Source organism: Pteropus alecto, unplaced genomic scaffold (assembly GCF_000325575.1).
Source record: "Pteropus alecto unplaced genomic scaffold, ASM32557v1 scaffold1301, whole genome shotgun sequence".
Taxonomy (NCBI): Eukaryota; Metazoa; Chordata; class Mammalia; order Chiroptera; family Pteropodidae; genus Pteropus; species Pteropus alecto.
This window is the reverse complement of record NW_006430525.1, coordinates 41,094-54,445: the sequence shown is the minus strand read 5'-3', so window position 1 is coordinate 54,445 and position 13,352 is coordinate 41,094. Positions and strand designations below refer to the sequence as shown.

At 35.0% G+C, this 13,352-nt stretch overlaps 1 long non-coding RNA gene and 1 pseudogene across 1 annotated transcript; one reads left to right on the top strand and one right to left on the bottom strand.

The window, feature by feature from the left end:
• The first annotated feature begins 479 nt into the window (after positions 1–479).
• Positions 480–598, top strand: LOC112482487 (annotated as a pseudogene).
• On the bottom strand, positions 544–11,495 carry LOC112482476. Its single transcript, XR_003047316.1, has 4 exons — positions 11,244–11,495; positions 8,661–8,756; positions 1,470–1,571; positions 544–589 (listed from the first exon to the last, which is right to left on the bottom strand). It is a non-coding gene; the product is annotated as an uncharacterized LOC112482476 (long non-coding RNA).
• Between the last annotated feature and the right edge of the window lie 1,857 nt (positions 11,496–13,352).

Here is a 13,352-nt window from a genome sequence, read left to right as displayed (position 1 = left end):
CTTACTGATGGATACATACCTCAAATATCTGACATTGTCAACGTGGTTGCAGTGGAGAGCATTCAGTCATGCTATATTTGGAGAGCAATTTCTATGACTTTAGTGAAAACATGTCAATAAGAAAACATTTTTATTGCCTATGCGGCTTTTCCTCTCTTGGCAGTAAAGGGCCTGATTTAAATGCTTTGAAAATAATAGCTTAGTAAAACTTAACGATGATTTTAAATATAACCTCTTAAATCCTGTGTGGTTTGGCTAAATGGAGTGTGTCTTCTGGAGAATGTTCAGTATTTTTTATTATTAGTTAAAGGTATTTTCATTTTAATACTTTATAATAATCTTCTTTAAGTGTCTCTGTTTATTTTTAAATTAATCTTCCTTTTTTTCACCTTTAGAACAGAGTTTCTAATCCTAGAAACTTTTTTTAGAATACATTGTGTATCATGGTTTTTTGTTTTTGTTTTTTTTTTAATATTTGAGTCTATGGTCATGCCACCCTGAACGTGCCCGATCTCGTCTGATTGCTGAAGCGAAGCAGGGTCGGGCCTGGTTAGTACTTGGATGGGAGACCACCTAGGAAGACCAGGTGCTGTAGGTGTAAAAAAAAAATTGAGTTTGCATTACAAGTCCAGTGGGAACCCAACCATCTAGTAATTAGTTCCCCACTTTATGGGTTTATAGTCGGAGTCAATATCCTCTAGACTTTAGGGATTCACTCATTGATTCACTTCAGAAATTGTGATTACCTTCAATGTACCAGGTGCTAGGATTATAGCCTGAATACAAAGGCCAAAATTCTGTGCCCTAATGGAACTTGTTTCTATTAATGCTTCTTAATGCATGGAATCATAGAATAGAAAGGGGCATGTGGAATGTGGTTTAGCTCTGGGTCCCTGTGAAAGTCATCAATCCAAAGCAGTACCACACCCTGTGGGAATCATAGAGAGGTCCACTACTAGACTTGACTCATGGATCAAGTCCAGTGTATTCTCCCATTGCATTCTCCCATTTGGTTGGTGTAGAAGACTGTTCTTTGAGACTGACTTGACAGTGGATTATCATAAACCTAATTGGGCAGTGATTCAATCCTAACTGCTGTTTCACAAACTTCTCACTGCAGTGAGTGAATCATGTCATTAGCTGGTATGCTGTGGTGGTTGGGTGGGGGTGTCAAATGATTTCCCTTCATCCTTTTGAATAGCAAATTCTAGAATCTGTTTGCTTTCATAGGACTGGCCTAGCACTGGTATACTTTGAACATGTTATCTCAAGGATATGTCGACTCTGAGTCTTTTTGCCATAATTTTGAATGCAGGCTCCTTGGTCATCTCACACTCATCAGGACATCACCCTAGTCTCTCCAAATGAATGATGTCATGGTTCTAAGACAGGGAAGCAGGGAGTAGAGGGCTGAGCTAGAAATGTGTTTTTCAGAAGGTGGGAAAAAAATTGCATGAAAATAGAGATACCTGTCACCACAAATTTCTGTAGCTCCAGTGTTCTGCAGTAGTACTTTCCAACTGGTGTGCTGGGAACAGGCTGCATGTGTGCTGATATACAGATTCCTCTCTCTTCATTTAGGGATAAGTGCAAAGAAGGAAAGAAAATAAGATAATTCTCTTAAACAGCATTGGCCAACTACAGCCCTTGGGCCAAATCTGACCTGAGCCTTTATTATTTTTAACAGCTTTATTGATATGTAATTTGCATAACATACAATTTAACCATTTAAAGTTAAAATTCAATGGTTTTAAATATATTTGCGTGGTAGGTAACTATCACCACAATTTTAATTTTAGAAAATTGTCACCCCCACTTGAAAACACCCCATATCAGAAATAAAAAATCAGATTGCATCTTTCACCTTTTTGATAAAGTAACTGATACATTCATTCCCTTTCTTGCATTTTAAAGTCAGCTCTTCAAGTGGTTTTGAAGCCCCATAAACAGAGACTCAACTGCGTTCAGTTGATCACACATATGGCATTAGATGTCACTTGTGATCTAAATTTCAATTATTTCCACTCAGATGTGCTGCCTAAATTTCTTAAATATGTTAACCAGTTGCTTACTGCAGTCTATCTTGAGCTCAAACTCAAGTGTCATAAAACAATTTTTTCACTTCCTACTTTGAGAACTGTATCTCGGTTCACTATATTCCATGTCCCAGTGAGTAAGATCAGCAAACTCTTCATCTAAAGAGGACGTGAATTGTTCATGCCGATATAGGGACAAGGCATAAGAACTGTATAAATAGACTAAATGTTAAACCAGAGCCTACAAAATGTTGCTGCCAGACCACTGGAAGCCTATAGAACAGGAAGATTCCGGGATTACTAACAAACTACCCACACCATGAAAGGAAAACAGTCTTTAAGTTGTACCCTATACAAAATAAACTCAACAATTCATTCCCTACGGGGAACCTAGAGAACAAAGGCTGAGATTACTAGCATGCTTTTCACTCTGCATACCCAACCTTTCACACTACATATCCATATCATCAAAGGAAAACAAGTAAACAAAGTCTTTAATCTATAATTCATATAACTAAGAATCACACATAAACTGAATTCCTTGAACACTTGGTGTCTCTCTATGTCTGTCTCTCTCTCTGTGTCTGTCTCTCTCGTTGAGATGAGACCATGCTCTGTCTATGGAGCATTATTACTTCTCTAATAAATTTTCCTCTGGTCTCTCTCATTCTATCTTTGAGATGAGACCATGCTCTGTCTATGGAGGGTTATTCCTTCTCTAATGTACTTTCCTTTTATCTCTAACTCCAGAGTGCACTTGAATTCTTTCCTGTGTGCAGTCAAGAACCTTCACCCTCTTCTCTTGGTGCAAGACTTGAGTCCCCAGTTTGGGGATTTGTCCTGTCCTGCATTCATGTTTTCCTTTTGATCTATTCTCCTTGATTCTGCTCACTCTTTTCTAGAATTTTAGCTCTATACTCTTTACAATTCCATGGTTGCCTATGAAAATCCCATCTATTTCAGGTTAAAGGGAAACATAAATGTGAAATAGAGACTTAGAATATCAGTTAGGAAAGTGTTTATTAGTTCCAAGTTCCATACATCACATGACTTCCCTATAATATGTAAGAGCACTATTTGTACTACATTAACCAGAAAGTATGACAAGGGCTCTAAAATCCTGGCTATTCAATGTAAGCATGGGACTGGGACTCTGCTGTCTGGGAATATAAAGAGAAAAATGATCATGACATTTGACTGTCCAGTATACTCACAACATTGGGCTAGGGACTTACATCCACTATCATTTAATCCTCAAAAGCACAGAGTTAAGGAGTACAGAGTTAGTAAACACAGGCATAGAAAAGTCAAGTGACTTTGTAAAGGACAGAGGCCTTTTACCCAATAGAACTGAGAATCATATTTTTGTTTGTCTATTTCCAAACTTATAAACTCAGTACAATTGATAAGAGGAAATTCTCTCTACAGGGTTCTAATGCTTTTCACTCATTCATCCAACAGCTATTTTTTAAATACCAGACTGGGTATCTGCTCCTAATGCAAAGGTGAAAAAAAGAGGCCATGGCTTAGACATCAATGACACTTTGGGGCTAATGGGAAGGGTGAATGTGATCATATAAATAACCATGAAAATAAAAATTATAATGGGCTAGCTATGAAGAATAGGCTGCTCTGAATGTGAGATAATAGCTGTTGTAAGGACTATGTTAGATTAAGTGTCAGGGAAGACCACTTGGGGAAGCCATATTTAAGCAGAAAAAGGAAGGATAAGTAGACATTTATTGAGCACAGAATTATGACTGGAAGAGATAGTTCTGAGGCACAAAAGAGCTTGGTGGATTTTAAAAAATTGAAAGACCTTGGGGTTGCCCAAGTGATTTGATTCAGCCAATGGAATGTAAGAGTATGTGATGTAAGTAAATGCTTCTGATGTTCTGGTGACCCACCAGGCCCCTTCATCTTAGGCCCAGAATGACAGCACATGGAGCTAATCTGAGTCTGGCCTGCAACATGGAGCCAAATCTAGGCAACTCACTTTTGAAACAGTCAAAAAATGGCAAACCCTAGTTCATGATCAATATGCAGAACTGTGAATGTACAAATAAATGGCTTGTTATTATAGGTCGCTGAGTTTGGGACATTTTTGTCGCAATACTAATATAGACATTTTACATAAAAAAATGACCACACACACACACACACACACGCTATCTGCTCTGTGCCAGGCTTGATTAAAGAAAGAACAGAAAATAATGACTAGGAGACTGTGCAAAGTGTAAACTTGATTATTAACTATAACAACACTGGATGATAGACAGGTCATAATTTTGTCACTGAATTTAAACCAGACTGCTATTATCAATTGTACTGCTCCAAGCTTTAAAATAGACCCATTACACAACATATTTCATATATTCTGCAAAATGATTTTACTTCAGATAAAAAAAGATAAGATAATTGTACAATGCAATGACAACAACAATAACAAAAAAAGAACTATGGACAAGCTACCACATACATGATCTGAATTTCCAGTTTAGAGAAGCCTCAGTCATTTCTAACACATTTTTTTTTCTTCACAGTCAACAAGATGCTGGCACTTAAAGGTATTACATTTATCCTTTATATATAGCCAGGAGATTTTTATGTTGCAGTAATGCTTCCCACTTCTTAAGGGCTTCTGGGAATCAAATCTTTCAACAGTGGGTTTTTACTACACACACTCTATTATGACGTTGAAGAACTAAGAGAGAAAATTACATTGATGTAGTTTGCCATTCGTTAATAATTGAACTGGTCTAACATCTAGAAACAATTTCATTGAAATGTACCTGCTAGCACTTAAGCATTGTAGCAAGAGAAGAATATAAATGCATTCGAATGAATTGTTTATTAAGTCTGTTCTGTAACTGGGACCTATAAATTAAACTGATAAAAGCAAGAGTAACAGGAAAAAATGCATATAATTAAAAATCAATTTTAATTATGTGTGCATGGAAGTTTCACAGAAAAGAAGTGAAACTCAAAGAAGCTGTTAGACTTGGAAGCTTATATACCATTTTAAGAAAGAGTGATAAATTGTGGAGAAGTGGCTAAACAAAGTAAAGGAGCATTGGGCTTCTAGGGGAAGTAAATTGTGGGAAGGTAAATATATGGGAAATTATGGAAGATAAGGGTAATTTTAGTAAGGTTTGTTTGTGCAGATTCCTCTTGATGCCATCTTTCCATGTCTAATGATTAAGACTTTGTATTAAGGTACTCAATTTTATCTTATGGCTATTTGGCTTTAGAATCACTTTTTAAAAATTTTATTTTATTATTAGTTTCAAGTATACAGTACATTGGTTATACATTTTTAAATTTTATTATTAGTTTCAAGTATATAATATATAGTTTCAAGTACATAGTTATACATTTATATAGTTCATAAAATGATCCCCCCAATTGCTCCCTCACTCCCCTGGCCCTCCACCTAGCCATCATATTAATGCTGACTGCATTCCCTATGCTGTGCACCCCATCCCTGTGACCACCTAAAAACTACTAATTTCTACTTCTTTAACCCTTCACCCATTTCTCCCAGCCCCCCAATCCACCTCCCCTCTGGCCGTCACCAGATTGTCCTCTATATTTGTGAGTCTGTTTTTGATTAGTTTCTTCTTTTTGTTCCTTAGGTTCCTCATATAAGTGAAATCATATGGTATTTATCTTTCTCTGTCTGACTTATTTCACTCACCAGATTAACCTCTAGGTCCATCCATGTCGTTGTGAGTGGTAGGAGTTCATTTTTTAAATGGCTGAGTAATATTCCATTGTATATGTGAACCATAACTTCTTTATCCAATTGTCTGTCAATGGGCATTTAGGTTACTGCCATATCTTGAACAGATATTTCTTCAAAGAGGAAATACAGATGGCCAATAGACATATGAAAAGATGCTCAAGGTCACTCATCGTCAGAGAAATGCAAATTAAAGCCACAATGAGAGATATCACATCACACTTGTCAGAATGGCTATCATCAGTAAATCAAAGAACAAGTGTTGGTGAGGATGTGAGAAAAAGGAACCCTCATACACTGTTGGTGGGATTGAAAATTGTTACAGCCACTATGGAAAACAGTCTGGAGTTTCCTCAAAAAATTAAAAATGGATTTACCCTTGACTCAGCAATTGTACTTCTGGGTATTTATAAAAAGAAAACCAAAACAATAATTCATAAAGATCTATGCACCCTTGTGTTCATGGCAGCACAATTTACAATAGAATCACTTTAACTATATGAAATACTATTTTCTATAGGGATTTATTGTCAAAGAATAATTCAAATACCAGAAAAATCTGGCTTCATACTCTGGCCAACAGAAATTTGTTTATGAACATTTCTTTTTTATGGACAAAACCAGAAATCAAGTTTATCATGTTACAGGTTCTCTCTTTCACACATGTATTTGAGTACAAGAATTTAGGCTTTTGTGGGACCTAACTTCATTGCATTTTTGTTAATGGTCTGCTAAGCAATTACCATGTCTCTGGGGCTTCCTATTGAAAGATTAGATGTAGGATTAGAGAACGAAGGGATTTTTTTCTGCTTCTGACATGATAATGAAGAAGAGAAAATTGGCTTTCTTTAATGTACTCCCAAAGATCGTATCACAAAACATTATCAACTTAAATACTGATACTAGTTGAGTGACTTCTTACTGAGTTATAAGTTTCTATTTAACCATGGATAATCATAATTTTCATAAAATCTAAAATATGTATTTATTAACACACCACTTTTTATTAAAAACAGTTATTAAATTGTTACACGGTTATTTGATGAAACTGGCACATGGGAAATGGCACATCGATCCTTAAAACTGATTTTTGTTTAATTTGGTTATTTGGCTCTTCCTATATCAATATTGGAGTCACTGAATAAAGTGACCTGACAACTGTAGGACCAGAAATAAAGTATACTGTGTTTTCTACACATAACTCTCAAGTTTAATTGTCAAAATTTCAGCGAAAATCATCATGAAAACAATATTAATATTGAAAGCATCTAAAAATACATTTAGTTTTTACTATTTTTAACCTTTGTTGTATTGTCTGCCAAGAACTGATCTTTAAATATTTCAATGCTTTAGTTCAGGCAAACAAAGATGAAAGGTCACTTTTCCCTCCTTCCCTAGGCAACAGTGCAGGTATTCTACTCATCTGCTCCTCCCTCCCAGTACCATGGCTAAAATGAACCATAGATGAGATTTAAAAATTCACAAATGTAGTGGGGAACAGCTGCAAAAAGTCAGGACACTGAATTAACATAGTTTAATTTCTGCTTACATTTTAAAGGAAAGCAAAGCAAGAAGCATCAGAAATACTACAAGCCAAGTTATTGCCATCTTAAAAAAAGAGAATAGATTTCAGCCAGGCACAAAGGTCTCCATGAAAACAGTGAACTTAAATCCTCATCAGCACCATTTTTGCAATATTTTATCAACAAAATATCCATCCCACTAGCCTGCTTAGCAAGTCCTAATTTTCTAATCTTCCATTTCTTTGCACTGAATTTGTATCTGGATCCTTAGCTACCTGTATCTCATCCTGAAAAATTATAAAATAATTTAAAAAGTAAGCTTAAGGCTTTGTTTCCTTGGTATTCAAGAAGAAGGGATAGATTCAAGAGTGCTTAGAGTTCATATTTAAAGCTAGTTTGATTTTATTTCAAAGATGGGCAGATGTTTAACAAACCTGAGCTTATTCAAATTATTTCATTTTTAAAATGAGATTGCAATTCAACAGAAGTAAAAAATGTGGTAAAATCTAACGAAGCAAAGGCTCACAGAAAAGAGAAATTGTTTGCATGCTGATTTAAAACTAGATTTTATATACTGATGTCTCCCCACATGCACACCTAGCATTATCATAATACCTCAAAGAATTCCTTTAAGTGTTCTTTTTAGCCAAGAGTTTATTTTAGCCTAGCCTATTTCAGAATCATAAATTCAACAAAAATATTTTAAACCCATTATCATGAACTGTGTACTAAATTGACTCCAGGTGCACGTTTTATAGCTAGATCGGAGGCAAGATATTTAACAAAGGTAACATACATGAATCAAAGTAATTAGGCTGCTGCATTAACAAAATGATACTGTAAAATTATTTTTTAATTCTATAGCAATATACAAATATAAATTTTTAGGATGATATTTGGTGTTCAAAGAAAACAGTAATAGTGCTCATTTGAAAAGACTTGTATTTAGTATTATTACCTCAAATAAGAACTAAACAAAATGACTTTTAAAAATTAGGTTTTGATTATAAAATAATGCAAGCTTAGTATAAAAGTATTTGAATAGTGTATACTTTTATAAAGAAAAAGTTCTTATTCCACACACTTCTAACCACAATCCCACTGTCCTTTTAATACAATTGTTCAACCAGTCCTAAATCATTTTCTGTGTTTTTGGTGATGATCAACTCTATTTTGCAATGGACATTAAACTATCAATTTTGCAAGACAGATTCATGAGTGTCTATATTTCCGGTTTTGGTGCATATCTAAGAAGATTTTCTGTTGCCTGCAAAATAGTCAGATGCTGCTGTCATGTAACCCCAGGGGGCATTATTCACCTAGAATGGGATATATGTGGTTGTTTATTTCAGAACTCACCTTGTACTCTCTGAGACTGTGTCCTTTGGAGTTGTGCAACTCAAGGTCCTGCTTAGAAGCTTTTACAATTTTTGTGTAACACTTCTCTTCCTAATTCTGAAAAAAAAATCATTGATATGCTTTCTGTTATGAGTTAAATTATGTGCCCTCCAAAATTCATATGTTGAAATCCTAACCCATAGTACTTCAGAATTTGACCTTATTTGGAAATAGAGTCATTGCAGATGTAATTAGTTAAAAACGACATCATTCTAGTAGGGTGGGCCCCTAATCCAATATGACTTGGAGTCCTTATAAAAAAGGAGAAATTAAAAAATATAAATAAATAAATAAACAAATAAATAAATAAATAAGAAGAAATTTGGATACATATATGTACACAGGGAAAATGCCATGTGAAGATGAAGGTAGAGATCAGGGTGATGCAACAGAAAATAAATGTGATGGTTAATTTTATGTGTGACCTTGACTGTGCCACCAGTACCGAGGTATTTGGCAATCATTATTCTAGGTGTGTCTGTGAGGGTGTTTTTTGAATGAGATTAACATTTGAATTGGTAGACTGTGTAAAGCAGAGTGCCCTTTCTAATGCAGGTGGACTCATTCCAAACAGTTGAAAGTCTCGAATAGAACAAAAGGGCTAACCTTCCTATGAATAAGAGGGAAGACTGGCTGCTTGAGCTAGGACATTGATTTTTTCTGGCTCCGGATTTGGACTGAAACATTGGCTTTTTGGGGGTCTTGAACATATGGCAATTTACACCATCAGCTCTCCTGGACTCAGACTAGAGCTACACGATTGGCTCTCCTGTGTTTCCAGCTTGCTGACTGCAGATCTTAGGACCTCTCGGCCTCCATAGCCAAATGAGCCAATTCTCTCTCTCTCTCTCTCTCTCTCTCTCTCTCTCTCATCTATCTATCTATCATCATCTATCATCTGTCATCTCTCTATCATCTATCATCTATCATGCATCATCCCTCTATCATCTATCATCTATCTATCTATCTATCTATCTATCTATCTATCTATCTATCTATCTATCTATCATCTATCTATATCTATCACTTATATCATCTATTGATTATCTATCTATCCTATTGGTTAAAAACAACCAAAATAAAACACGCACAAAAATAGTAAAATATTCATCCTAATGGTTCTGTTTCTCTGAAGGATGCTAATACACTAAGAAATGCCAGATATTGCCAGCAAACCACAAGAAGCTAGGAGAGAAGCAGGGAGCAGATTTCCCCTCACAGTTCTCAGAAAAAACTAACCTTTCTAATACCTTGATCTCAGACTTCTAGTCTCCAGAATTGTGATATAATTAATTTCTGTTTTTTTTTAATACACTGAGTTATTGGTAAACTAGTACACCTTCTGACACTAAAAATTGCAGAAGAGACTTAAAAAATCAGCCTGATATTTCCCCTGTTATAAAATGATTTTTAAATCATTTTTTAAAAATATATTATCCAGTTGAGAATTGTTGTAGGAATAACAATGACCCATAGATTAGCTCTTTGTTCTCTCCACATCTATTGCCTTCTTTTAGTGCCTTTTATTCCTTCGTCTTTTTAAAAATTTTATATTCTATTTCCTCATATTGGTCTTCTTTTTTCCTGCACTATCCATTCTGATTCCTGATGCTTCTAATGTGGTCTCATTTCAGCAATAGCTTTATTTTTTCCTATTTTTACATAAACTTTGCCAGCTCATTGTTGTCTATTTTTTTCCTTCTTTATCTTATCATTTCTTCTTTAGTTTTACTTTTTTCCCCATGACTTCATAATTTGAAATTTCTTAGTGCTGTTTGAGAAGAATATGGCTTTCTCTTACACTATCTGTGAATAATCCTTTTTTTCCTAGAATTATACTTTCTCTGCATTTTATAAATTGTACTAATGTGTTGTTTTCTTATTTCTTTGTTTCTTGCTTTTTTCAATAACATTGTGAAAGTTGACATAAGTAGAGACATTTTAAAATGGAGCCAGACAGCCATTCCAGATGACCTGCCTTACATGTCTTGCTCCTTGAACTTTTGGACTGTTTGAACTGGGCCAGACCTTTGGACTGTACCAAAGCAACTTTGCCTTACAAACAATTGTAAAGCCAGCAGGAAAGCAGACATGGTGACCACAGGGACTGATGATTATGGACTCTCTGTTTGAATATAGAATTAGTAATCAACCATGTATAGCTAAAGAGTAACTCACAGCTTGCTAGCACAAATAGAAATTTCTTCTATTCATGTAATTATTCCTTTTCTTTTCTCATAAAAACCCCATCATATTCACTCCATAATCAGGATATTATTTGGGTTTCTTCCTGAACCTGTGCTCCTTAAACTGCAATTCTTTGATCTAAAATAAATGCTTATTGCCTCTCATTTTCGCTTTTTAATTGTAGGTTAACAGTGTCAACCTACCACCTCATATTTAAAATTTTCTGCTTACTACTTGATTTGAAATACAGCAACCTTATCTCAATCTAACATTGCTCAATAACAGATTGGGGAGGGGAGGGTTGCAGAGTAGGAACAAAAAGAAGGCCACTGGTAGTTTAAAAATTATGATTCCCACCTTTGACTTTATTCCGTTTCCTTGGAGCTAGGATCTGTAGGGCTCTCTGCCTTTTTTGAATTCTCTTGTGCCTTCAGAACTCAGTGTTAAAATAAAGAACTCTGAGATATACCATGTATTTCTTCCTTTATTCTCTTCCTTTTTTCATTCCCACCTTTTCTTCTTTCTTTTAGTGAAATCTGCACATTATATAATATCTGAAAAGAGAAGTTAAAGCTCTGCCTTCTTTCTTTATATGTGGTTTGTGCCTGATTCTCTTCCTACATTTATTGCAAATAAAATTTTATTTCTAATATTTTAATTTTTGGTCCATAGCTATAACAATTAATTTCTAATCTCTATTCTACAAAAAGCCACTTGGAATCAAATTAGGTATATTTAAAAATATCTGTTGAAACCACTTGGAGTAGCTAAATATACAGCTCTAGGCAGCATTACTGAGTGTTTCCATCATGATGATTGAGCAACAGACTAGGTAAAGCTCCAAGTCACTCTGTCCTGTCTATGTCTAAGTGTTCTCATGTATAACATGAAGGGTTTGGGGGAAACATATTCTAAGCTTTCAACAGTTTTAAAATGTTGTGACAGTAAAAGTGATTTTGTGATTTGGTGAATCATGGTTAAGTTATTTCAGGAGAGACAACTTTTTAAAGTGTTTCTGTGACTGTGATTTGTCTAGAAAAAAGGACAAAGGTATATTGCCTTTGTTTGTTTGTTTGTTTGTTTGTTTCATTGATTGATTCCCTCAAATTGATCTGTGTTCAACTTACTAGAGAAGAGTATTGTCCAAAGGAACAATGATTTTTTCATGGCAATTTTGCTTTCAGAGAGAAGTTGCAGTTTTAGAGTCTGTACTTGATGCCAATAGAACTTTAGTTCTTAGCCAGATAGCAGTAAATTTTCTTCAGAATGTTTCTTTCTAATTATAAAGGTTGAGAAGGACTTTAAAGCCAAGGTTATGCTTGCTATATTGATCAAGGAAACCAGAATGGGTGAACAACAACCTTTTCCATGTACATAGTTTGGATTTTGCTAAGTGGAACATCTGAACAGAATAGACTATAGACTGAAGAAAAACCCCAATAAAGAACCATAAACAAGAAAAAAAAGAATGAAAAAATGTTTTAGACATATCATATAAATATCAAGCTAAAACACTATCAAAGAGGTGCTGTAAAAGGCTAGATGTCGTATAGTACAATAAAACTATTTTTACTATGTGATCCAACGTTTGTTTCAATAATTATTCTGTGCTCAGTCAATTTCTTTGGTAAGTCATCTCACCTGCATGTCTCAAGGTTTTAATGTAATTTATCTACTTCTTTCAAGGGTTTGAGGACAGGAAGATTTTCTCCACTTCTGAAACTCTTTGAACTTCCTTCCTTATGATATTTCTCACTATCTATAGTCAAATAAGCGAGAACAAAGAGAAAAATTCACCCACTCTTCCCCATTAGTATGATGACCTACTCATCATCTTCATGAAATCGTCATTAGACTAATATTTTACAGTTTATTACCATCACCTTATTAATGGAACCTAATAAATTTCTTTTTCTTTGTAGGACTAAAACTGTCTTATATCAGCAATTCCAAACAATTCAGTGTAAGTATATTATTACATAAAAAAGTAGATTATTATAAAAACCAGATGATAGTACACAGGAATATCTATACTATGCTGATTTCTAAGACATTTTCTTCATCTATACCTAGAGTCACAAATTCAAATGAGATGCAGCAGATAAAGTAAAAGTAAAGAGGTGGCTGGACATAAGAACTAAGGGTGATATAGAGAAAAAGGTGAACTGAAGGATCCATGTTTATCCAAAATTGATTCAATTCCTTAAAAACGTAAAGCAAGAGGGAAGTCAGAAAAATGGCGGAGTGAGAGACATCCCCAGATATCTCCCCTTGAAACAACAATAAGCTGAACATCTAAAACTTAATAAAAACATCAAACTGCACACCAGCACGTCTGACTGTGGGATCTGTGCATAGGTCAGAACCCCGGGTATTGGGCAGTGGATTGGGAGAAATAAAGAAGCTGCCTCTCCCAGAAGGAGCTCCCTGTAGGAGGAGGTGGAGGGGAGAAGGTGCAGCAAGTTT